Source organism: Hyla sarda, unplaced genomic scaffold (genome assembly GCF_029499605.1).
Source record: "Hyla sarda isolate aHylSar1 unplaced genomic scaffold, aHylSar1.hap1 scaffold_304, whole genome shotgun sequence".
Taxonomy (NCBI): Eukaryota; Metazoa; Chordata; class Amphibia; order Anura; family Hylidae; genus Hyla; species Hyla sarda.
The window spans coordinates 173708-198222 of NW_026609759.1; the positions used below are offsets into that span (position 1 = coordinate 173708).

At 43.4% G+C, this 24515-nt stretch overlaps 14 pseudogenes; all 14 read left to right on the forward strand.

Moving 5' to 3' along the window:
• The first annotated feature begins 278 nt into the window (after positions 1-278).
• On the forward strand, positions 279-542 carry LOC130327971 (U2 spliceosomal RNA; annotated as a pseudogene).
• Positions 543-2018: 1476 nt separating this feature from the next.
• LOC130327974 (U2 spliceosomal RNA) lies at positions 2019-2282 on the forward strand (annotated as a pseudogene).
• A 1473-nt stretch (positions 2283-3755) lies between these two features.
• On the forward strand, positions 3756-4019 carry LOC130327975 (U2 spliceosomal RNA; annotated as a pseudogene).
• A 1477-nt stretch (positions 4020-5496) lies between these two features.
• LOC130327976 (U2 spliceosomal RNA) lies at positions 5497-5760 on the forward strand (annotated as a pseudogene).
• A 1479-nt stretch (positions 5761-7239) lies between these two features.
• LOC130327977 (U2 spliceosomal RNA) lies at positions 7240-7503 on the forward strand (annotated as a pseudogene).
• A 1481-nt stretch (positions 7504-8984) lies between these two features.
• LOC130328082 (U2 spliceosomal RNA) lies at positions 8985-9249 on the forward strand (annotated as a pseudogene).
• Positions 9250-10715: 1466 nt separating this feature from the next.
• On the forward strand, positions 10716-10979 carry LOC130327978 (U2 spliceosomal RNA; annotated as a pseudogene).
• Positions 10980-12454: 1475 nt separating this feature from the next.
• On the forward strand, positions 12455-12718 carry LOC130327979 (U2 spliceosomal RNA; annotated as a pseudogene).
• Positions 12719-14185: 1467 nt separating this feature from the next.
• LOC130327980 (U2 spliceosomal RNA) lies at positions 14186-14449 on the forward strand (annotated as a pseudogene).
• A 1473-nt stretch (positions 14450-15922) lies between these two features.
• LOC130328095 (U2 spliceosomal RNA) lies at positions 15923-16183 on the forward strand (annotated as a pseudogene).
• Positions 16184-17659: 1476 nt separating this feature from the next.
• On the forward strand, positions 17660-17923 carry LOC130327981 (U2 spliceosomal RNA; annotated as a pseudogene).
• Positions 17924-19387: 1464 nt separating this feature from the next.
• On the forward strand, positions 19388-19651 carry LOC130327982 (U2 spliceosomal RNA; annotated as a pseudogene).
• A 1475-nt stretch (positions 19652-21126) lies between these two features.
• On the forward strand, positions 21127-21390 carry LOC130327984 (U2 spliceosomal RNA; annotated as a pseudogene).
• A 1479-nt stretch (positions 21391-22869) lies between these two features.
• LOC130327986 (U2 spliceosomal RNA) lies at positions 22870-23133 on the forward strand (annotated as a pseudogene).
• The last annotated feature ends 1382 nt before the right edge of the window (positions 23134-24515 follow it).

Below are 24515 nucleotides of genomic sequence, written 5' to 3' on the forward strand. Positions count from 1 at the left end.
TATTGTCTTATATGCAAGAGGAGGAGTGATGGGGGTTCATGCAAAAGCCAGGCTATGGATTGCATTGCTAAATGCTCCATCAGAGTGCAATGGTCGCCTGTCCTTTTTTTAAGTGATGATGTGGGTTTAGCCTGTGCTGTATGTATGTATGGGTGGCTGACTGCCACCCACCCAGAAAGTGTATGGGAGGCTGGTTGGCTGCCAGCCTTCCTTCCATTCCTATGAGTAATGTGAGTGCTCATGAAGGGGACATGGTTGGGTCCACCCCTTTCCCGGTTATCCCCTCTAGGCCTTTTGGCTTAGATCAAGTGTAAAAAAAGAAAGGATCTTGCGACAGATCGCATCCTGAGGCACGTTTTTTTTTGTGTGAATACTTGCACTTGGGTGACTTGTGAGCACATACTGATACATACGTTCCCTATCTGGGGACCATAAATTAAATGGATTTTTGAGAAAGGGAGCTGATTTGGAAGCTTGCTTCTGTCGCCCTATGCATTGACCCGATGTGGCAGTATCTTCGGGTAGTGAACAGTGCACCACCCCATTCCAGTGTTAAACAAGAAAGATTCTCATTTAATCCTCCGTGGGTGAGAATTTGAGTTTGAGAATTGGAGACCAAAATGATGAGTTGCACTGACTGGTTTATGAACGTCTATTCATTTAGCGTTTTAATGACCATGTTTGCACACTGATTGGTGTAAAAAAATAAAATAAAACTAAATAATAATAATCTAGCACACCTGTGCAGGTTTGACATGACATGACAGGTAGCTGTCTTGTGGGTGGTGCTGAATCCTGTTAAATGACATGAGGGTCTCATGCCTATACACAAGGGTGTGTCATTGCTGTTGCTTGACCATGCATTGGTTTCTGTGGTCAGTGAATGATAAAAACAAAATTTACCATCCATTGATGGATGGGAAATCCGCCATGAGGCATTTGTTTTTAGAAACTGCTGCTCACAACCAATGTTGCAATGGAGTGTCTCCATCTGCTGGTGGTATTGGAAAGGCATTAGTGCTATGACAGGGTCTGAAGAAGAAGAAGAAGAAGAAGAAGAAGAAGACGGAAAAAAATATATATAAAAAGAAAAAGAGAGAGAGAGAGAGAGACTGACTTAGTGAGCGAGTGAGTGAGAGAGTGAGAGTGAGTGAGAGTGAATGAGTGAGTGAGTGATTGAGTGAGTGAGTGAGTGAGTGAGAACAAATGAGTTAAAGCAAGTGAGTGAGAGAGATCGAATGAATGAAAGTCTGAATGACAGAAAGAAAAAAGGATGAAGAAAGAAGCATGAAGAAAAAAAAATGTATATGGAGTTGCTGACATGAGTGCAATCTACAAAGCCGTTGAGGCTGATCCTCATGGGAGGATTATTGCACCAGGACCCTTAGCACTTTTAAAATGCCATTCAATGCCACGGGCTAGATGTAAACTGCAGATGACCATGTTGTGGTAGTTACCATGGATACCCAAGTGATGTGTGAGCTAACACATAGGCCCAACAGATTCCAAGAAGGCCAGAATCACCAGCGGCACCACCATCGATTGTCAGGTCACCCGGATTCAGCAAATACCAGAGTCCAAAATGATGCAGGTTTATACTGTTAATTTTCAGTTTATCGTTACAGTTGGTGTTATTCCATGTCGGAAGGGACGCAGCTACAGCCAGTGGGGTAACTAGAGACAGGCAGGCAGCTATGTGCAACAAAGGTAGGCGTGTTGTTTTCATATGCAGATCTGAAATATTGTCTTATATGCAAGAGGAGGAGTGATGGGGGTTCATGCAAAAGCCAGGCTATGGATTGCATTGCTAAATGCTCCATCAGAGTGCAATGGTCGCCTGTCCTTTTTTTAAGTGATGATGTGGGTTTAGCCTGTGCTGTATGTATGTATGGGTGGCTGACTGCCACCCACCCAGAAAGTGTATGGGAGGCTGGTTGGCTGCCAGCCTTCCTTCCATTCCTATGAGTAATGTGAGTGCTGATGAAGGGGACATGGTTGGGTCCACCCCTTTCCCGGTTATCCCCTCTAGGCCTTTTGGCTTAGATCAAGTGTAAAAAAAGAAAGGATCTTGCGACAGATCGCATCCTGAGGCACGTTTTTTTTTGTGTGAATACTTGCACTTGGGTGACTTGTGAGCACATACTGATACATACGTTCCCTATCTGGGGACCATAAATTAAATGGATTTTTGAGAAAGGGAGCTGATTTGGAAGCTTGCTTCTGTCGCCCTATGCATTGACCCGATGTGGCAGTATCTTCGGGTAGTGAACAGTGCACCACCCCATTCCAGTGTTAAACAAGAAAGATTCTCATTTAATCCTCCGTGGGTGAGAATTTGAGTTTGAGAATTGGAGACCAAAATGATGAGTTGCACTGACTGGTTTATGAACGTCTATTCATTTAGCGTTTTAATGACCATGTTTGCACACTGATTGGTGTAAAAAAATAAAATAAAACTAAATAATAATAATCTAGCACACCTGTGCAGGTTTGACATGACATGACAGGTAGCTGTCTTGTGGGTGGTGCTGAATCCTGTTAAATGACATGAGGGTCTCATGCCTATACACAAGGGTGTGTCATTGCTGTTGCTTGACCATGCATTGGTTTCTGTGGTCAGTGAATGATAAAAACTAAATTTACCATCCATTGATGGATGGGAAATCCGCCATGAGGCATTTGTTTTTAGAAACTGCTGCTCACAACCAATGTTGCAATGGAGTGTCTCCATCTGCTGGTGGTATTGGAAAGGCATTAGTGCTATGACAGGGTCTGAAGAAGAAGAAGAAGAAGAAGAAGAAGACGGAAAAAAATATATATAAAAAGAAAAAGAGAGAGAGAGAGAGAGACTGACTTAGTGAGCGAGTGAGTGAGAGAGTGAGAGTGAGTGAGAGTGAATGAGTGAGTGAGTGATTGAGTGAGTGAGTGAGTGAGTGAGAACAAATGAGTTAAAGCAAGTGAGTGAGAGAGATCGAATGAATGAAAGTCTGAATGACAGAAAGAAAAAAGGATGAAGAAAGAAGCATGAAGAAAAAAAAATGTATATGGAGTTGCTGACATGAGTGCAATCTACAAAGCCGTTGAGGCTGATCCTCATGGGAGGATTATTGCACCAGGACCCTTAGCACTTTTAAAATGCCATTCAATGCCACGGGCTAGATGTAAACTGCAGATGACCATGTTGTGGTAGTTACCATGGATACCCAAGTGATGTGTGAGCTAACACATAGGCCCAACAGATTCCAAGAAGGCCAGAATCACCAGCGGCACCACCATCGATTGTCAGGTCACCCGGATTCAGCAAATACCAGAGTCCAAAATGATGCAGGTTTATACTGTTAATTTTCAGTTTATCGTTACAGTTGGTGTTATTCCATGTCGGAAGGGACGCAGCTACAGCCAGTGGGGTAACTAGAGACAGGCAGGCAGCTATGTGCAACAAAGGTAGGCGTGTTGTTTTCATATGCAGATCTGAAATATTGTCTTATATGCAAGAGGAGGAGTGATGGGGGTTCATGCAAAAGCCAGGCTATGGATTGCATTGCTAAATGCTCCATCAGAGTGCAATGGTCGCCTGTCCTTTTTTTAAGTGATGATGTGGGTTTAGCCTGTGCTGTATGTATGTATGGGTGGCTGACTGCCACCCACCCAGAAAGTGTATGGGAGGCTGGTTGGCTGCCAGCCTTCCTTCCATTCCTATGAGTAATGTGAGTGCTCATGAAGGGGACATGGTTGGGTCCACCCCTTTCCCGGTTATCCCCTCTAGGCCTTTTGGCTTAGATCAAGTGTAAAAAAAGAAAGGATCTTGCGACAGATCGCATCCTGAGGCACGTTTTTTTTTGTGTGAATACTTGCACTTGGGTGACTTGTGAGCACATACTGATACATACGTTCCCTATCTGGGGACCATAAATTAAATGGATTTTTGAGAAAGGGAGCTGATTTGGAAGCTTGCTTCTGTCGCCCTATGCATTGACCCGATGTGGCAGTATCTTCGGGTAGTGAACAGTGCACCACCCCATTCCAGTGTTAAACAAGAAAGATTCTCATTTAATCCTCCGTGGGTGAGAATTTGAGTTTGAGAATTGGAGACCAAAATGATGAGTTGCACTGACTGGTTTATGAACGTCTATTCATTTAGCGTTTTAATGACCATGTTTGCACACTGATTGGTGTAAAAAAATAAAATAAAACTAAATAATAATAATCTAGCACACCTGTGCAGGTTTGACATGACATGACAGGTAGCTGTCTTGTGGGTGGTGCTGAATCCTGTTAAATGACATGAGGGTCTCATGCCTATACACAAGGGTGTGTCATTGCTGTTGCTTGACCATGCATTGGTTTCTGTGGTCAGTGAATGATAAAAACAAAATTTACCATCCATTGATGGATGGGAAATCCGCCATGAGGCATTTGTTTTTAGAAACTGCTGCTCACAACCAATGTTGCAATGGAGTGTCTCCATCTGCTGGTGGTATTGGAAAGGCATTAGTGCTATGACAGGGTCTGAAGAAGAAGAAGAAGAAGAAGAAGAAGAAGACGGAAAAAAATATATATAAAAAAGAAAAAGAGAGAGAGAGAGAGAGACTGACTTAGTGAGCGAGTGAGTGAGAGAGTGAGAGTGAGTGAGAGTGAATGAGTGAGTGAGTGATTGAGCGAGTGAGTGAGTGAGTGAGAACAAATGAGTTAAAGCAAGTGAGTGAGAGAGATCGAATGAATGAAAGTCTGAATGACAGAAAGAAAAAAGGATGAAGAAAGAAGCATGAAGAAAAAAAAATGTATATGGAGTTGCTGACATGAGTGCAATCTACAAAGCCGTTGAGGCTGATCCTCATGGGAGGATTATTGCACCAGGACCCTTAGCACTTTTAAAATGCCATTCAATGCCACGGGCTAGATGTAAACTGCAGATGACCATGTTGTGGTAGTTACCATGGATACCCAAGTGATGTGTGAGCTAACACATAGGCCCAACAGATTCCAAGAAGGCCAGAATCACCAGCGGCACCACCATCGATTGTCAGGTCACCCGGATTCAGCAAATACCAGAGTCCAAAATGATGCAGGTTTATACTGTTAATTTTCAGTTTATCGTTACAGTTGGTGTTATTCCATGTCGGAAGGGACGCAGCTACAGCCAGTGGGGTAACTAGAGACAGGCAGGCAGCTATGTGCAACAAAGGTAGGCGTGTTGTTTTCATATGCAGATCTGAAATATTGTCTTATATGCAAGAGGAGGAGTGATGGGGGTTCATGCAAAAGCCAGGCTATGGATTGCATTGCTAAATGCTCCATCAGAGTGCAATGGTCGCCTGTCCTTTTTTTAAGTGATGATGTGGGTTTAGCCTGTGCTGTATGTATGTATGGGTGGCTGACTGCCACCCACCCAGAAAGTGTATGGGAGGCTGGTTGGCTGCCAGCCTTCCTTCCATTCCTATGAGTAATGTGAGTGCTCATGAAGGGGACATGGTTGGGTCCACCCCTTTCCCGGTTATCCCCTCTAGGCCTTTTGGCTTAGATCAAGTGTAAAAAAAGAAAGGATCTTGCGACAGATCGCATCCTGAGGCACGTTTTTTTTTGTGTGAATACTTGCACTTGGGTGACTTGTGAGCACATACTGATACATACGTTCCCTATCTGGGGACCATAAATTAAATGGATTTTTGAGAAAGGGAGCTGATTTGGAAGCTTGCTTCTGTCGCCCTATGCATTGACCCGATGTGGCAGTATCTTCGGGTAGTGAACAGTGCACCACCCCATTCCAGTGTTAAACAAGAAAGATTCTCATTTAATCCTCCGTGGGTGAGAATTCGAGTTTGAGAATTGGAGACCAAAATGATGAGTTGCACTGACTGGTTTATGAACGTCTATTCATTTAGCGTTTTAATGACCATGTTTGCACACTGATTGGTGTAAAAAAATAAAATAAAACTAAATAATAATAATCTAGCACACCTGTGCAGGTTTGACATGACATGACAGGTAGCTGTCTTGTGGGTGGTGCTGAATCCTGTTAAATGACATGAGGGTCTCATGCCTATACACAAGGGTGTGTCATTGCTGTTGCTTGACCATGCATTGGTTTCTGTGGTCAGTGAATGATAAAAACAAAATTTACCATCCATTGATGGATGGGAAATCCGCCATGAGGCATTTGTTTTTAGAAACTGCTGCTCACAACCAATGTTGCAATGGAGTGTCTCCATCTGCTGGTGGTATTGGAAAGGCATTAGTGCTATGACAGGGTCTGAAGAAGAAGAAGAAGAAGAAGAAGAAGAAGAAGACGGAAAAAAATATATATAAAAAGAAAAAGAGAGAGAGAGAGAGAGACTGACTTAGTGAGCGAGTGAGTGAGAGAGTGAGAGTGAGTGAGAGTGAATGAGTGAGTGAGTGATTGAGTGAGTGAGTGAGTGAGTGAGAACAAATGAGTTAAAGCAAGTGAGTGAGAGAGATCGAATGAATGAAAGTCTGAATGACAGAAAGAAAAAAGGATGAAGAAAGAAGCATGAAGAAAAAAAAATGTATATGGAGTTGCTGACATGAGTGCAATCTACAAAGCCGTTGAGGCTGATCCTCATGGGAGGATTATTGCACCAGGACCCTTAGCACTTTTAAAATGCCATTCAATGCCACGGGCTAGATGTAAACTGCAGATGACCATGTTGTGGTAGTTACCATGGATACCCAAGTGATGTGTGAGCTAACACATAGGCCCAACAGATTCCAAGAAGGCCAGAATCACCAGCGGCACCACCATCGATTGTCAGGTCACCCGGATTCAGCAAATACCAGAGTCCAAAATGATGCAGGTTTATACTGTTAATTTTCAGTTTATCGTTACAGTTGGTGTTATTCCATGTCGGAAGGGACGCAGCTACAGCCAGTGGGGTAACTAGAGACAGGCAGGCAGCTATGTGCAACAAAGGTAGGCGTGTTGTTTTCATATGCAGATCTGAAATATTGTCTTATATGCAAGAGGAGGAGTGATGGGGGTTCATGCAAAAGCCAGGCTATGGATTGCATTGCTAAATGCTCCATCAGAGTGCAATGGTCGCCTGTCCTTTTTTTAAGTGATGATGTGGGTTTAGCCTGTGCTGTATGTATGTATGGGTGGCTGACTGCCACCCACCCAGAAAGTGTATGGGAGGCTGGTTGGCTGCCAGCCTTCCTTCCATTCCTATGAGTAATGTGAGTGCTCATGAAGGGGACATGGTTGGGTCCACCCCTTTCCCGGTTATCCCCTCTAGGCCTTTTGGCTTAGATCAAGTGTAAAAAAAGAAAGGATCTTGCGACAGATCGCATCCTGAGGCACGTTTTTTTTTGTGTGAATACTTGCACTTGGGTGACTTGTGAGCACATACTGATACATACGTTCCCTATCTGGGGACCATAAATTAAATGGATTTTTGAGAAAGGGAGCTGATTTGGAAGCTTGCTTCTGTCGCCCTATGCATTGACCCGATGTGGCAGTATCTTCGGGTAGTGAACAGTGCACCACCCCATTCCAGTGTTAAACAAGAAAGATTCTCATTTAATCCTCCGTGGGTGAGAATTTGAGTTTGAGAATTGGAGACCAAAATGATGAGTTGCACTGACTGGTTTATGAACGTCTATTCATTTAGCGTTTTAATGACCATGTTTGCACACTGATTGGTGTAAAAAAATAAAATAAAACTAAATAATAATAATCTAGCACACCTGTGCAGGTTTGACATGACATGACAGGTAGCTGTCTTGTGGGTGGTGCTGAATCCTGTTAAATGACATGAGGGTCTCATGCCTATACACAAGGGTGTGTCATTGCTGTTGCTTGACCATGCATTGGTTTCTGTGGTCAGTGAATGATAAAAACAAAATTTACCATCCATTGATGGATGGGAAATCCGCCATGAGGCATTTGTTTTTAGAAACTGCTGCTCACAACCAATGTTGCAATGGAGTGTCTCCATCTGCTGGTGGTATTGGAAAGGCATTAGTGCTATGACAGGGTCTGAAGAAGAAGAAGAAGAAGAAGAAGAAGAAGAAGAAGAAGACGGAAAAAAATATATATAAAAAGAAAAAGAGAGAGAGAGAGAGAGACTGACTTAGTGAGCGAGTGAGTGAGAGAGTGAGAGTGAGTGAGAGTGAATGAGTGAGTGAGTGATTGAGTGAGTGAGTGAGTGAGAACAAATGAGTTAAAGCAAGTGAGTGAGAGAGATCGAATGAATGAAAGTCTGAATGACAGAAAGAAAAAAGGATGAAGAAAGAAGCATGAAGAAAAAAAAATGTATATGGAGTTGCTGACATGAGTGCAATCTACAAAGCCGTTGAGGCTGATCCTCATGGGAGGATTATTGCACCAGGACCCTTAGCACTTTTAAAATGCCATTCAATGCCACGGGCTAGATGTAAACTGCAGATGACCATGTTGTGGTAGTTACCATGGATACCCAAGTGATGTGTGAGCTAACACATAGGCCCAACAGATTCCAAGAAGGCCAGAATCACCAGCGGCACCACCATCGATTGTCAGGTCACCCGGATTCAGCAAATACCAGAGTCCAAAATGATGCAGGTTTATACTGTTAATTTTCAGTTTATCGTTACAGTTGGTGTTATTCCATGTCGGAAGGGACGCAGCTACAGCCAGTGGGGTAACTAGAGACAGGCAGGCAGCTATGTGCAACAAAGGTAGGCGTGTTGTTTTCATATGCAGATCTGAAATATTGTCTTATATGCAAGAGGAGGAGTGATGGGGGTTCATGCAAAAGCCAGGCTATGGATTGCATTGCTAAATGCTCCATCAGAGTGCAATGGTCGCCTGTCCTTTTTTTAAGTGATGATGTGGGTTTAGCCTGTGCTGTATGTATGTATGGGTGGCTGACTGCCACCCACCCAGAAAGTGTATGGGAGGCTGGTTGGCTGCCAGCCTTCCTTCCATTCCTATGAGTAATGTGAGTGCTCATGAAGGGGACATGGTTGGGTCCACCCCTTTCCCGGTTATCCCCTCTAGGCCTTTTGGCTTAGATCAAGTGTAAAAAAAGAAAGGATCTTGCGACAGATCACATCCTGAGGCACGTTTTTTTTTTGTGTGAATACTTGCACTTGGGTGACTTGTGAGCACATACTGATACATACGTTCCCTATCTGGGGACCATAAATTAAATGGATTTTTGAGAAAGGGAGCTGATTTGGAAGCTTGCTTCTGTCGCCCTATGCATTGACCCGATGTGGCAGTATCTTCGGGTAGTGAACAGTGCACCACCCCATTCCAGTGTTAAACAAGAAAGATTCTCATTTAATCCTCCGTGGGTGAGAATTTGAGTTTGAGAATTGGAGACCAAAATGATGAGTTGCACTGACTGGTTTATGAACGTCTATTCATTTAGCGTTTTAATGACCATGTTTGCACACTGATTGGTGTAAAAAAATAAAATAAAACTAAATAATAATAATCTAGCACACCTGTGCAGGTTTGACATGACATGACAGGTAGCTGTCTTGTGGGTGGTGCTGAATCCTGTTAAATGACATGAGGGTCTCATGCCTATACACAAGGGTGTGTCATTGCTGTTGCTTGACCATGCATTGGTTTCTGTGGTCAGTGAATGATAAAAACAAAATTTACCATCCATTGATGGATGGGAAATCCGCCATGAGGCATTTGTTTTTAGAAACTGCTGCTCACAACCAATGTTGCAATGGAGTGTCTCCATCTGCTGGTGGTATTGGAAAGGCATTAGTGCTATGACAGGGTCTGAAGAAGAAGAAGAAGAAGAAGAAGACGGAAAAAAATATATATAAAAAGAAAAAGAGAGAGAGAGAGAGAGACTGACTTAGTGAGCGAGTGAGTGAGAGAGTGAGAGTGAGTGAGAGTGAATGAGTGAGTGAGTGATTGAGTGAGTGAGTGAGTGAGAACAAATGAGTTAAAGCAAGTGAGTGAGAGAGATCGAATGAATGAAAGTCTGAATGACAGAAAGAAAAAAGGATGAAGAAAGAAGCATGAAGAAAAAAAAATGTATATGGAGTTGCTGACATGAGTGCAATCTACAAAGCCGTTGAGGCTGATCCTCATGGGAGGATTATTGCACCAGGACCCTTAGCACTTTTAAAATGCCATTCAATGCCACGGGCTAGATGTAAACTGCAGATGACCATGTTGTGGTAGTTACCATGGATACCCAAGTGATGTGTGAGCTAACACATAGGCCCAACAGATTCCAAGAAGGCCAGAATCACCAGCGGCACCACCATCGATTGTCAGGTCACCCGGATTCAGCAAATACCAGAGTCCAAAATGATGCAGGTTTATACTGTTAATTTTCAGTTTATCGTTACAGTTGGTGTTATTCCATGTCGGAAGGGACGCAGCTACAGCCAGTGGGGTAACTAGAGACAGGCAGGCAGCTATGTGCAACAAAGGTAGGCGTGTTGTTTTCATATGCAGATCTGAAATATTGTCTTATATGCAAGAGGAGGAGTGATGGGGGTTCATGCAAAAGCCAGGCTATGGATTGCATTGCTAAATGCTCCATCAGAGTGCAATGGTCGCCTGTCCTTTTTTTAAGTGATGATGTGGGTTTAGCCTGTGCTGTATGTATGTATGGGTGGCTGACTGCCACCCACCCAGAAAGTGTATGGGAGGCTGGTTGGCTGCCAGCCTTCTTTCCATTCCTATGAGTAATGTGAGTGCTCATGAAGGGGACATGGTTGGGTCCACCCCTTTCCCGGTTATCCCCTCTAGGCCTTTTGGCTTAGATCAAGTGTAAAAAAAGAAAGGATCTTGCGACAGATCGCATCCTGAGGCACGTTTTTTTTTGTGTGAATACTTGCACTTGGGTGACTTGTGAGCACATACTGATACATACGTTCCCTATCTGGGGACCATAAATTAAATGGATTTTTGAGAAAGGGAGCTGATTTGGAAGCTTGCTTCTGTCGCCCTATGCATTGACCCGATGTGGCAGTATCTTCGGGTAGTGAACAGTGCACCACCCCATTCCAGTGTTAAACAAGAAAGATTCTCATTTAATCCTCCGTGGGTGAGAATTTGAGTTTGAGAATTGGAGACCAAAATGATGAGTTGCACTGACTGGTTTATGAACGTCTATTCATTTAGCGTTTTAATGACCATGTTTGCACACTGATTGGTGTAAAAAAATAAAATAAAACTAAATAATAATAATCTAGCACACCTGTGCAGGTTTGACATGACATGACAGGTAGCTGTCTTGTGGGTGGTGCTGAATCCTGTTAAATGACATGAGGGTCTCATGCCTATACACAAGGGTGTGTCATTGCTGTTGCTTGACCATGCATTGGTTTCTGTGGTCAGTGAATGATAAAAACAAAATTTACCATCCATTGATGGATGGGAAATCCGCCATGAGGCATTTGTTTTTAGAAACTGCTGCTCACAACCAATGTTGCAATGGAGTGTCTCCATCTGCTGGTGGTATTGGAAAGGCATTAGTGCTATGACAGGGTCTGAAGAAGAAGAAGAAGAAGAAGAAGAAGACGGAAAAAAATATATATAAAAAGAAAAAGAGAGAGAGAGAGAGAGAGACTGACTTAGTGAGCGAGTGAGTGAGAGAGTGAGAGTGAGTGAGAGTGAATGAGTGAGTGAGTGATTGAGTGAGTGAGTGAGTGAGTGAGAACAAATGAGTTAAAGCAAGTGAGTGAGAGAGATCGAATGAATGAAAGTCTGAATGACAGAAAGAAAAAAGGATGAAGAAAGAAGCATGAAGAAAAAAAAATGTATATGGAGTTGCTGACATGAGTGCAATCTACAAAGCCGTTGAGGCTGATCCTCATGGGAGGATTATTGCACCAGGACCCTTAGCACTTTTAAAATGCCATTCAATGCCACGGGCTAGATGTAAACTGCAGATGACCATGTTGTGGTAGTTACCATGGATACCCAAGTGATGTGTGAGCTAACACATAGGCCCAACAGATTCCAAGAAGGCCAGAATCACCAGCGGCACCACCATCGATTGTCAGGTCACCCGGATTCAGCAAATACCAGAGTCCAAAATGATGCAGGTTTATACTGTTAATTTTCAGTTTATCGTTACAGTTGGTGTTATTCCATGTCGGAAGGGACGCAGCTACAGCCAGTGGGGTAACTAGAGACAGGCAGGCAGCTATGTGCAACAAAGGTAGGCGTGTTGTTTTCATATGCAGATCTGAAATATTGTCTTATATGCAAGAGGAGGAGTGATGGGGGTTCATGCAAAAGCCAGGCTATGGATTGCATTGCTAAATGCTCCATCAGAGTGCAATGGTCGCCTGTCCTTTTTTTAAGTGATGATGTGGGTTTAGCCTGTGCTGTATGTATGTATGGGTGGCTGACTGCCACCCACCCAGAAAGTGTATGGGAGGCTGGTTGGCTGCCAGCCTTCCTTCCATTCCTATGAGTAATGTGAGTGCTCATGAAGGGGACATGGTTGGGTCCACCCCTTTCCCGGTTATCCCCTCTAGGCCTTTTGGCTTAGATCAAGTGTAAAAAAAGAAAGGATCTTGCGACAGATCGCATCCTGAGGCACGTTTTTTTTTGTGTGAATACTTGCACTTGGGTGACTTGTGAGCACATACTGATACATACGTTCCCTATCTGGGGACCATAAATTAAATGGATTTTTGAGAAAGGGAGCTGATTTGGAAGCTTGCTTCTGTCGCCCTATGCATTGACCCGATGTGGCAGTATCTTCGGGTAGTGAACAGTGCACCACCCCATTCCAGTGTTAAACAAGAAAGATTCTCATTTAATCCTCCGTGGGTGAGAATTTGAGTTTGAGAATTGGAGACCAAAATGATGAGTTGCACTGACTGGTTTATGAACGTCTATTCATTTAGCGTTTTAATGACCATGTTTGCACACTGATTGGTGTAAAAAAATAAAATAAAACTAAATAATAATAATCTAGCACACCTGTGCAGGTTTGACATGACATGACAGGTAGCTGTCTTGTGGGTGGTGCTGAATCCTGTTAAATGACATGAGGGTCTCAAGCCTATACACAAGGGTGTGTCATTGCTGTTGCTTGACCATGCATTGGTTTCTGTGGTCAGTGAATGATAAAAACAAAATTTACCATCCATTGATGGATGGGAAATCCGCCATGAGGCATTTGTTTTTAGAAACTGCTGCTCACAACCAATGTTGCAATGGAGTGTCTCCATCTGCTGGTGGTATTGGAAAGGCATTAGTGCTATGACAGGGTCTGAAGAAGAAGAAGAAGAAGAAGACGGAAAAAAATATATATAAAAAGAAAAAGAGAGAGAGAGAGAGAGACTGACTTAGTGAGCGAGTGAGTGAGAGAGTGAGAGTGAGTGAGAGTGAATGAGTGAGTGAGTGATTGAGTGAGTGAGTGAGTGAGTGAGAACAAATGAGTTAAAGCAAGTGAGTGAGAGAGATCGAATGAATGAAAGTCTGAATGACAGAAAGAAAAAAGGATGAAGAAAGAAGCATGAAGAAAAAAAAATGTATATGGAGTTGCTGACATGAGTGCAATCTACAAAGCCGTTGAGGCTGATCCTCATGGGAGGATTATTGCACCAGGACCCTTAGCACTTTTAAAATGCCATTCAATGCCACGGGCTAGATGTAAACTGCAGATGACCATGTTGTGGTAGTTACCATGGATACCCAAGTGATGTGTGAGCTAACACATAGGCCCAACAGATTCCAAGAAGGCCAGAATCACCAGCGGCACCACCATCGATTGTCAGGTCACCCGGATTCAGCAAATACCAGAGTCCAAAATGATGCAGGTTTATACTGTTAATTTTCAGTTTATCGTTACAGTTGGTGTTATTCCATGTCGGAAGGGACGCAGCTACAGCCAGTGGGGTAACTAGAGACAGGCAGGCAGCTATGTGCAACAAAGGTAGGCGTGTTGTTTTCATATGCAGATCTGAAATATTGTCTTATATGCAAGAGGAGGAGTGATGGGGGTTCATGCAAAAGCCAGGCTATGGATTGCATTGCTAAATGCTCCATCAGAGTGCAATGGTCGCCTGTCCTTTTTTTAAGTGATGATGTGGGTTTAGCCTGTGCTGTATGTATGTATGGGTGGCTGACTGCCACCCACCCAGAAAGTGTATGGGAGGCTGGTTGGCTGCCAGCCTTCCTTCCATTCCTATGAGTAATGTGAGTGCTCATGAAGGGGACATGGTTGGGTCCACCCCTTTCCCGGTTATCCCCTCTAGGCCTTTTGGCTTAGATCAAGTGTAAAAAAAGAAAGGATCTTGCGACAGATCGCATCCTGAGGCACGTTTTTTTTTGTGTGAATACTTGCACTTGGGTGACTTGTGAGCACATACTGATACATACGTTCCCTATCTGGGGACCATAAATTAAATGGATTTTTGAGAAAGGGAGCTGATTTGGAAGCTTGCTTCTGTCGCCCTATGCATTGACCCGATGTGGCAGTATCTTCGGGTAGTGAACAGTGCACCACCCCATTCCAGTGTTAAACAAGAAAGATTCTCATTTAATCCTCCGTGGGTGAGAATTTGAGTTTGAGAATTGGAGACCAAAATGATGAGTTGCACTGACTGGTTTATGAACGTCTATTCATTTAGCGTTTTAATGACCATGTTTGCACACTGATTGGTGTAAAAAAATAAAATAAAACTAAATAATAATAATCTAGCACACCTGTGCAGGTTTGACATGACATGACAGGTAGCTGTCTTGTGGGTGGTGCTGAATCCTGTTAAATGACATGAGGGTCTCATGCCTATACACAAGGGTGTGTCATTGCTGTTGCTTGACCATGCATTGGTTTCTGTGGTCAGTGAATGATAAAAACAAAATTTACCATCCATTGATGGATGGGAAATCCGCCATGAGGCATTTGTTTTTAGAAACTGCTGCTCACAACCAATGTTGCACTGGAGTGTCTCCATCTGCTGGTGGTATTGGAAAGGCATTAGTGCTATGACAGGGTCTGAAGAAGAAGAAGAAGAAGAAGAAGAAGGACGGAAAAAAATATATATAAAAAGAAAAAGAGAGAGAGAGAGAGAGACTGACTTAGTGAGCGAGTGAGTGAGAGAGTGAGAGTGAGTGAGAGTGAATGAGTGAGTGAGTGATTGAGTGAGTGAGTGAGTGAGTGAGAACAAATGAGTTAAAGCAAGTGAGTGAGAGAGATCGAATGAATGAAAGTCTGAATGACAGAAAGAAAAAAGGATGAAGAAAGAAGCATGAAGAAAAAAAATGTATATGGAGTTGCTGACATGAGTGCAATCTACAAAGCCGTTGAGGCTGATCCTCATGGGAGGATTATTGCACCAGGACCCTTAGCACTTTTAAAATGCCATTCAATGCCACGGGCTAGATGTAAACTGCAGATGACCATGTTGTGGTAGTTACCATGGATACCCAAGTGATGTGTGAGCTAACACATAGGCCCAACAGATTCCAAGAAGGCCAGAATCACCAGCGGCACCACCATCGATTGTCAGGTCACCCGGATTCAGCAAATACCAGAGTCCAAAATGATGCAGGTTTATACTGTTAATTTTCAGTTTATCGTTACAGTTGGTGTTATTCCATGTCGGAAGGGACGCAGCTACAGCCAGTGGGGTAACTAGAGACAGGCAGGCAGCTATGTGCAACAAAGGTAGGCGTGTTGTTTTCATATGCAGATCTGAAATATTGTCTTATATGCAAGAGGAGGAGTGATGGGGGTTCATGCAAAAGCCAGGCTATGGATTGCATTGCTAAATGCTCCATCAGAGTGCAATGGTCGCCTGTCCTTTTTTTAAGTGATGATGTGGGTTTAGCCTGTGCTGTATGTATGTATGGGTGGCTGACTGCCACCCACCCAGAAAGTGTATGGGAGGCTGGTTGGCTGCCAGCCTTCCTTCCATTCCTATGAGTAATGTGAGTGCTCATGAAGGGGACATGGTTGGGTCCACCCCTTTCCCGGTTATCCCCTCTAGGCCTTTTGGCTTAGATCAAGTGTAAAAAAAGAAAGGATCTTGCGACAGATCGCATCCTGAGGCACGTTTTTTTTTGTGTGAATACTTGCACTTGGGTGACTTGTGAGCACATACTGATACATACGTTCCCTATCTGGGGACCATAAATTAAATGGATTTTTGAGAAAGGGAGCTGATTTGGAAGCTTGCTTCTGTCGCCTGCATTGACCCGATGTGGCAGTATCTTCGGGTAGTGAACAGTGCACCACCCCATTCCAGTGTTAAACAAGAAAGATTCTCATTTAATCCTCCGTGGGTGAGAATTTGAGTTTGAGAATTGGAGACCAAAATGATGAGTTGCACTGACTGGTTTATGAACGTCTATTCATTTAGCGTTTTAATGACCATGTTTGCACACTGATTGGTGTAAAAAAATAAAATAAAACTAAATAATAATAATCTAGCACACCTGTGCAGGTTTGACATGACATGACAGGTAGCTGTCTTGTGGGTGGTGCTGAATCCTGTTAAATGACATGAGGGTCTCATGCCTATACACAAGGGTGTGTCATTGCTGTTGCTTGACCATGCATTGGTTTCTGTGGTCAGTGAATGATAAAAACAAAATTTACCATCCATTGATGGATGGGAAATCCGCCATGAGGCATTTGTTTTTAGAAACTGCTGCTCACAACCAATGTTGCAATGGAGTGTCTCCATCTGCTGGTGGTATTGGAAAGGCATTAGTGCTATGACAGGGTCTGAAGAAGAAGAAGAAGAAGAAGAAGAAGAAGACGGAAAAAAATATATATAAAAAGAAAAAGAGAGAGAGAGAGAGAGACTGACTTAGTGAGCGAGTGAGTGAGAGAGTGAGAGTGAGTGAGAGTGAATGAGTGAGTGAGTGATTGAGTGAGTGAGTGAGTGAGTGAGAACAAATGAGTTAAAGCAAGTGAGTGAGAGAGATCGAATGAATGAAAGTCTGAATGACAGAAAGAAAAAAGGATGAAGAAAGAAGCATGAAGAAAAAAAAATGTATATGGAGTTGCTGACATGAGTGCAATCTACAAAGCCGTTGAGGCTGATCCTCATGGGAGGATTATTGCACCAGGACCCTTAGCACTTTTAAAATGCCATTCAATGCCACGGGCTAGATGTAAACTGCAGATGACCATGTTGTGGTAGTTACCATGGATACCCAAGTGATGTGTGAGCTAACACATAGGCCCAACAGATTCCAAGAAGGCCAGAATCACCAGCGGCACCACCATCGATTGTCAGGTCACCCGGATTCAGCAAATACCAGAGTCCAAAATGATGCAGGTTTATACTGTTAATTTTCAGTTTATCGTTACAGTTGGTGTTATTCCATGTCGGAAGGGACGCAGCTACAGCCAGTGGGGTAACTAGAGACAGGCAGGCAGCTATGTGCAACAAAGGTAGGCGTGTTGTTTTCATATGCAGATCTGAAATATTGTCTTATATGCAAGAGGAGGAGTGATGGGGGTTCAGGCAAAAGCCAGGCTATGGATTGCATTGCTAAATGCTCCATCAGAGTGCAATGGTCGCCTGTCCTTTTTTTAAGTGATGATGTGGGTTTAGCCTGTGCTGTATGTATGTATGGGTGGCTGACTGCCACCCACCCAGAAAGTGTATGGGAGGCTGGTTGGCTGCCAGCCTTCCTTCCATTCCTATGAGTAATGTGAGTGCTCATGAAGGGGACATGGTTGGGTCCACCCCTTTCCCGGTTATCCCCTCTAGGCCTTTTGGCTTAGATCAAGTGTAAAAAAAGAAAGGATCTTGCGACAGATCGCATCCTGAGGCACGTTTTTTTTTGTGTGAATACTTGCACTTGGGTGACTTGTGAGCACATACTGATACATACGTTCCCTATCTGGGGACCATAAATTAAATGGATTTTTGAGAAAGGGAGCTGATTTGGAAGCTTGCTTCTGTCGCCCTATGCATTGACCCGATGTGGCAGTATCTTCGGGTAGTGAACAGTGCACCACCCCATTCCAGTGTTAAACAAGAAAGATTCTCATTTAATCCTCCGTGGGTGAGAATTTGAGTTTGAGAATTGGAGACCAAAATGATGAGTTGCACTGACTGGTTTATGAACGTCTATTCATTTAGCGTTTTAATGACCATGTTTGCACACTGATTGGTGTAAAAAAATAAAATAAAACTAAATAATAATAATCTAGCACACCTGTGCAGGTTTGACATGACATGACAGGTAGCAGTCTTGTGGGTGGTGCTGAATCCTGTTAAATGACATGAGGGTCTCATGCCTATACACAAGGGTGTGTCATTGCTGTTGCTTGACCATGCATTGGTTTCTGTGGTCAGTGAATGATAAAAACAAAATTTACCATCCATTGATGGATGGGAAATCCGCCATGAGGCATTTGTTTTTAGAAACTGCTGCTCACAACCAATGTTGCAATGGAGTGTCTCCATCTGCTGGTGGTATTGGAAAGGCATTAGTGCTATGACAGGGTCTGAAGAAGAAGAAGAAGAAGACGGAAAAAAATATATATAAAAAGAAAAAGAGAGAGAGAGAGAGAGACTGACTTAGTGAGCGAGTGAGTGAGAGAGTGAGAGTGAGTGAGAGTGAATGAGTGAGTGAGTGATTGAGTGAGTGAGTGAGTGAGTGAGAACAAATGAGTTAAAGCAAGTGAGTGAGAGAGATCGAATGAATGAAAGTCTGAAAGACAGAAAGAAAAAAGGATGAAGAAAGAAGCATGAAGAAAAAAAAATGTATATGGAGTTGCTGACATGAGTGCAATCTACAAAGCCGTTGAGGCTGATCCTCATGGGAGGATTATTGCACCAGGACCCTTAGCACTTTTAAAATGCCATTCAATGCCACGGGCTAGATGTAAACTGCAGATGACCATGTTGTGGTAGTTACCATGGATACCCAAGTGATGTGTGAGCTAACACATAGGCCCAACAGATTCCAAGAAGGCCAGAATCACCAGCGGCACCACCATCGATTGTCAGGTCACCCGGATTCAGCAAATACCAGAGTCCAAAATGATGCAGGTTTATACTGTTAATTTTCAGTTTATCGTTACAGTTGGTGTTATTCCATGTCGGAAGGGACGCAGCTACAGCCAGTGGGGTAACTAGAGACAGGCAGGCAGCTATGTGCAACAAAGGTAGGCGTGTTGTTTTCATATGCAGATCTGAAATATTGTCTTATATGCAAGAGGAGGAGTGATGGGGGTTCATGCAAAAGCCAGGCTATGGATTGCATTGCTAAATGCTCCATCAGAGTGCAATGGTCGCCTGTCCTTTTTTTAAGTGATGATGTGGGTTTAGCCTGTGCTGTATGTATGTATGGGTGGCTGACTGCCACCCACCCAGAAAGTGTATGGGAGGCTGGTTGGCTGCCAGCCTTCCTTCCATTCCTATGAGTAATGTGAGTGCTCATGAAGGGGACATGGTTGGGTCCACCCCTTTCCCGGTTATCCCCTCTAGGCCTTTTGGCTTAGATCAAGTGTAAAAAAAGAAAGGATCTTGCGACAGATCGCATCCTGAGGCACGTTTTTTTTTGTGTGAATACTTGCACTTGGGTGACTTGTGAGCACATACTGATACATACGTTCCCTATCTGGGGACCATAAATTAAATGGATTTTTGAGAAAGGGAGCTGATTTGGAAGCTTGCTTCTGTCGCCCTATGCATTGACCCGATGTGGCAGTATCTTCGGGTAGTGAACAGTGCACCACCCCATTCCAGTGTTAAACAAGAAAGATTCTCATTTAATCCTCCGTGGGTGAGAATTTGAGTTTGAGAATTGGAGACCAAAATGATGAGTTGCACTGACTGGTTTATGAACGTCTATTCATTTAGCGTTTTAATGACCATGTTTGCACACTGATTGGTGTAAAAAAATAAAATAAAACTAAATAATAATAATCTAGCACACCTGTGCAGGTTTGACATGACATGACAGGTAGCTGTCTTGTGGGTGGTGCTGAATCCTGTTAAATGACATGAGGGTCTCATGCCTATACACAAGGGTGTGTCATTGCTGTTGCTTGACCATGCATTGGTTTCTGTGGTCAGTGAATGATAAAAACAAAATTTACCATCCATTGATGGATGGGAAATCCGCCATGAGGCATTTGTTTTTAGAAACTGCTGCTCACAACCAATGTTGCAATGGAGTGTCTCCATCTGCTGGTGGTATTGGAAAGGCATTAGTGCTATGACAGGGTCTGAAGAAGAAGAAGAAGAAGAAGAAGAAGACGGAAAAAAATATATATAAAAAGAAAAAGAGAGAGAGAGAGAGACTGACTTAGTGAGCGAGTGAGTGAGAGAGTGAGAGTGAGTGAGAGTGAATGAGTGAGTGAGTGATTGAGTGAGTGAGTGAGTGAGTGAGTGAGAACAAATGAGTTAAAGCAAGTGAGTGAGAGAGATCGAATGAATGAAAGTCTGAATGACAGAAAGAAAAAAGGATGAAGAAAGAAGCATGAAGAAAAAAAAATGTATATGGAGTTGCTGACATGAGTGCAATCTACAAAGCCGTTGAGGCTGATCCTCATGGGAGGATTATTGCACCAGGACCCTTAGCACTTTTAAAATGCCATTCAATGCCACGGGCTAGATGTAAACTGCAGATGACCATGTTGTGGTAGTTACCATGGATACCCAAGTGATGTGTGAGCTAACACATAGGCCCAACAGATTCCAAGAAGGCCAGAATCACCAGCGGCACCACCATCGATTGTCAGGTCACCCGGATTCAGCAAATACCAGAGTCCAAAATGATGCAGGTTTATACTGTTAATTTTCAGTTTATCGTTACAGTTGGTGTTATTCCATGTCGGAAGGGACGCAGCTACAGCCAGTGGGGTAACTAGAGACAGGCAGGCAGCTATGTGCAACAAAGGTAGGCGTGTTGTTTTCATATGCAGATCTGAAATATTGTCTTATATGCAAGAGGAGGAGTGATGGGGGTTCAGGCAAAAGCCAGGCTATGGATTGCATTGCTAAATGCTCCATCAGAGTGCAATGGTCGCCTGTCCTTTTTTTAAGTGATGATGTGGGTTTAGCCTGTGCTGTATGTATGTATGGGTGGCTGACTGCCACCCACCCAGAAAGTGTATGGGAGGCTGGTTGGCTGCCAGCCTTCCTTCCATTCCTATGAGTAATGTGAGTGCTCATGAAGGGGACATGGTTGGGTCCACCCCTTTCCCGGTTATCCCCTCTAGGCCTTTTGGCTTAGATCAAGTGTAAAAAAAGAAAGGATCTTGCGACAGATCGCATCCTGAGGCACGTTTTTTTTTGTGTGAATACTTGCACTTGGGTGACTTGTGAGCACATACTGATACATACGTTCCCTATCTGGGGACCATAAATTAAATGGATTTTTGAGAAAGGGAGCTGATTTGGAAGCTTGCTTCTGTCGCCCTATGCATTGACCCGATGTGGCAGTATCTTCGGGTAGTGAACAGTGCACCACCCCATTCCAGTGTTAAACAAGAAAGATTCTCATTTAATCCTCCGTGGGTGAGAATTTGAGTTTGAGAATTGGAGACCAAAATGATGAGTTGCACTGACTGGTTTATGAACGTCTATTCATTTAGCGTTTTAATGACCATGTTTGCACACTGATTGGTGTAAAAAAATAAAATAAAACTAAATAATAATAATCTAGCACACCTGTGCAGGTTTGACATGACATGACAGGTAGCTGTCTTGTGGGTGGTGCTGAATCCTGTTAAATGACATGAGGGTCTCATGCCTATACACAAGGGTGTGTCATTGCTGTTGCTTGACCATGCATTGGTTTCTGTGGTCAGTGAATGATAAAAACAAAATTTACCATCCATTGATGGATGGGAAATCCGCCATGAGGCATTTGTTTTTAGAAACTGCTGCTCACAACCAATGTTGCAATGGAGTGTCTCCATCTGCTGGTGGTATTGGAAAGGCATTAGTGCTATGACAGGGTCTGAAGAAGAAGAAGAAGAAGAAGAAGAAGAAGAAGACGGAAAAAAATATATATAAAAAGAAAAAGAGAGAGAGAGAGAGAGACTGACTTAGTGAGCGAGTGAGTGAGAGAGTGAGAGTGAGTGAGAGTGAATGAGTGAGTGAGTGATTGAGTGAGTGAGTGAGTGAGTGAGAACAAATGAGTTAAAGCAAGTGAGTGAGAGAGATCGAATGAATGAAAGTCTGAATGACAGAAAGAAAAAAGGATGAAGAAAGAAGCATGAAGAAAAAAAAATGTATATGGAGTTGCTGACATGAGTGCAATCTACAAAGCCGTTGAGGCTGATCCTCATGGGAGGATTATTGCACCAGGACCCTTAGCACTTTTAAAATGCCATTCAATGCCACGGGCTAGATGTAAACTGCAGATGACCATGTTGTGGTAGTTACCATGGATACCCAAGTGATGTGTGAGCTAACACATAGGCCCAACAGATTCCAAGAAGGCCAGAATCACCAGCGGCACCACCATCGATTGTCAGGTCACCCGGATTCAGCAAATACCAGAGTCCAAAATGATGCAGGTTTATACTGTTAATTTTCAGTTTATCGTTACAGTTGGTGTTATTCCATGTCGGAAGGGACGCAGCTACAGCCAGTGGGGTAACTAGAGACAGGCAGGCAGCTATGTGCAACAAAGGTAGGCGTGTTGTTTTCATATGCAGATCTGAAATATTGTCTTATATGCAAGAGGAGGAGTGATGGGGGTTCATGCAAAAGCCAGGCTATGGATTGCATTGCTAAATGCTCCATCAGAGTGCAATGGTCGCCTGTCCTTTTTTTAAGTGATGATGTGGGTTTAGCCTGTGCTGTATGTATGTATGGGTGGCTGACTGCCACCCACCCAGAAAGTGTATGGGAGGCTGGTTGGCTGCCAGCCTTCCTTCCATTCCTATGAGTAATGTGAGTGCTCATGAAGGGGACATGGTTGGGTCCACCCCTTTCCCGGTTATCCCCTCTAGGCCTTTTGGCTTAGATCAAGTGTAAAAAAAGAAAGGATCTTGCGACAGATCGCATCCTGAGGCACGTTTTTTTTTGTGTGAATACTTGCACTTGGGTGACTTGTGAGCACATACTGATACATACGTTCCCTATCTGGGGACCATAAATTAAATGGATTTTTGAGAAAGGGAGCTGATTTGGAAGCTTGCTTCTGTCGCCCTATGCATTGACCCGATGTGGCAGTATCTTCGGGTAGTGAACAGTGCACCACCCCATTCCAGTGTTAAACAAGAAAGATTCTCATTTAATCCTCCGTGGGTGAGAATTTGAGTTTGAGAATTGGAGACCAAAATGATGAGTTGCACTGACTGGTTTATGAACGTCTATTCATTTAGCGTTTTAATGACCATGTTTGCACACTGATTGGTGTAAAAAAATAAAATAAAACTAAATAATAATAATCTAGCACACCTGTGCAGGTTTGACATGACATGACAGGTAGCTGTCTTGTGGGTGGTGCTGAATCCTGTTAAATGACATGAGGGTCTCATGCCTATACACAAGGGTGTGTCATTGCTGTTGCTTGACCATGCATTGGTTTCTGTGGTCAGTGAATGATAAAAACAAAATTTACCATCCATTGATGGATGGGAAATCCGCCATGAGGCATTTGTTTTTAGAAACTGCTGCTCACAACCAATGTTGCAATGGAGTGTCTCCATCTGCTGGTGGTATTGGAAAGGCATTAGTGCTATGACAGGGTCTGAAGAAGAAGATGAAGAAGAAGAAGAAGAAGAAGAAGAAGAAGACGGAAAAAAATATATATAAAAAGAAAAAGAGAGAGAGAGAGAGAGACTGACTTAGTGAGCGAGTGAGTGAGAGAGTGAGAGTGAGTGAGAGTGAATGAGTGAGTGAGTGATTGAGTGAGTGAGTGAGTGAGTGAGAACAAATGAGTTAAAGCAAGTGAGTGAGAGAGATCGAATGAATGAAAGTCTGAATGACAGAAAGAAAAAAGGATGAAGAAAGAAGCATGAAGAAAAAAAAATGTATATGGAGTTGCTGACATGAGTGCAATCTACAAAGCCGTTGAGGCTGATCCTCATGGGAGGATTATTGCACCAGGACCCTTAGCACTTTTAAAATGCCATTCAATGCCACGGGCTAGATGTAAACTGCAGATGACCATGTTGTGGTAGTTACCATGGATACCCAAGTGATGTGTGAGCTAACACATAGGCCCAACAGATTCCAAGAAGGCCAGAATCACCAGCGGCACCACCATCGATTGTCAGGTCACCCGGATTCAGCAAATACCAGAGTCCAAAATGATGCAGGTTTATACTGTTAATTTTCAGTTTATCGTTACAGTTGGTGTTATTCCATGTCGGAAGGGACGCAGCTACAGCCAGTGGGGTAACTAGAGACAGGCAGGCAGCTATGTGCAACAAAGGTAGGCGTGTTGTTTTCATATGCAGATCTGAAATATTGTCTTATATGCAAGAGGAGGAGTGATGGGGGTTCATGCAAAAGCCAGGCTATGGATTGCATTGCTAAATGCTCCATCAGAGTGCAATGGTCGCCTGTCCTTTTTTTAAGTGATGATGTGGGTTTAGCCTGTGCTGTATGTATGTATGGGTGGCTGACTGCCACCCACC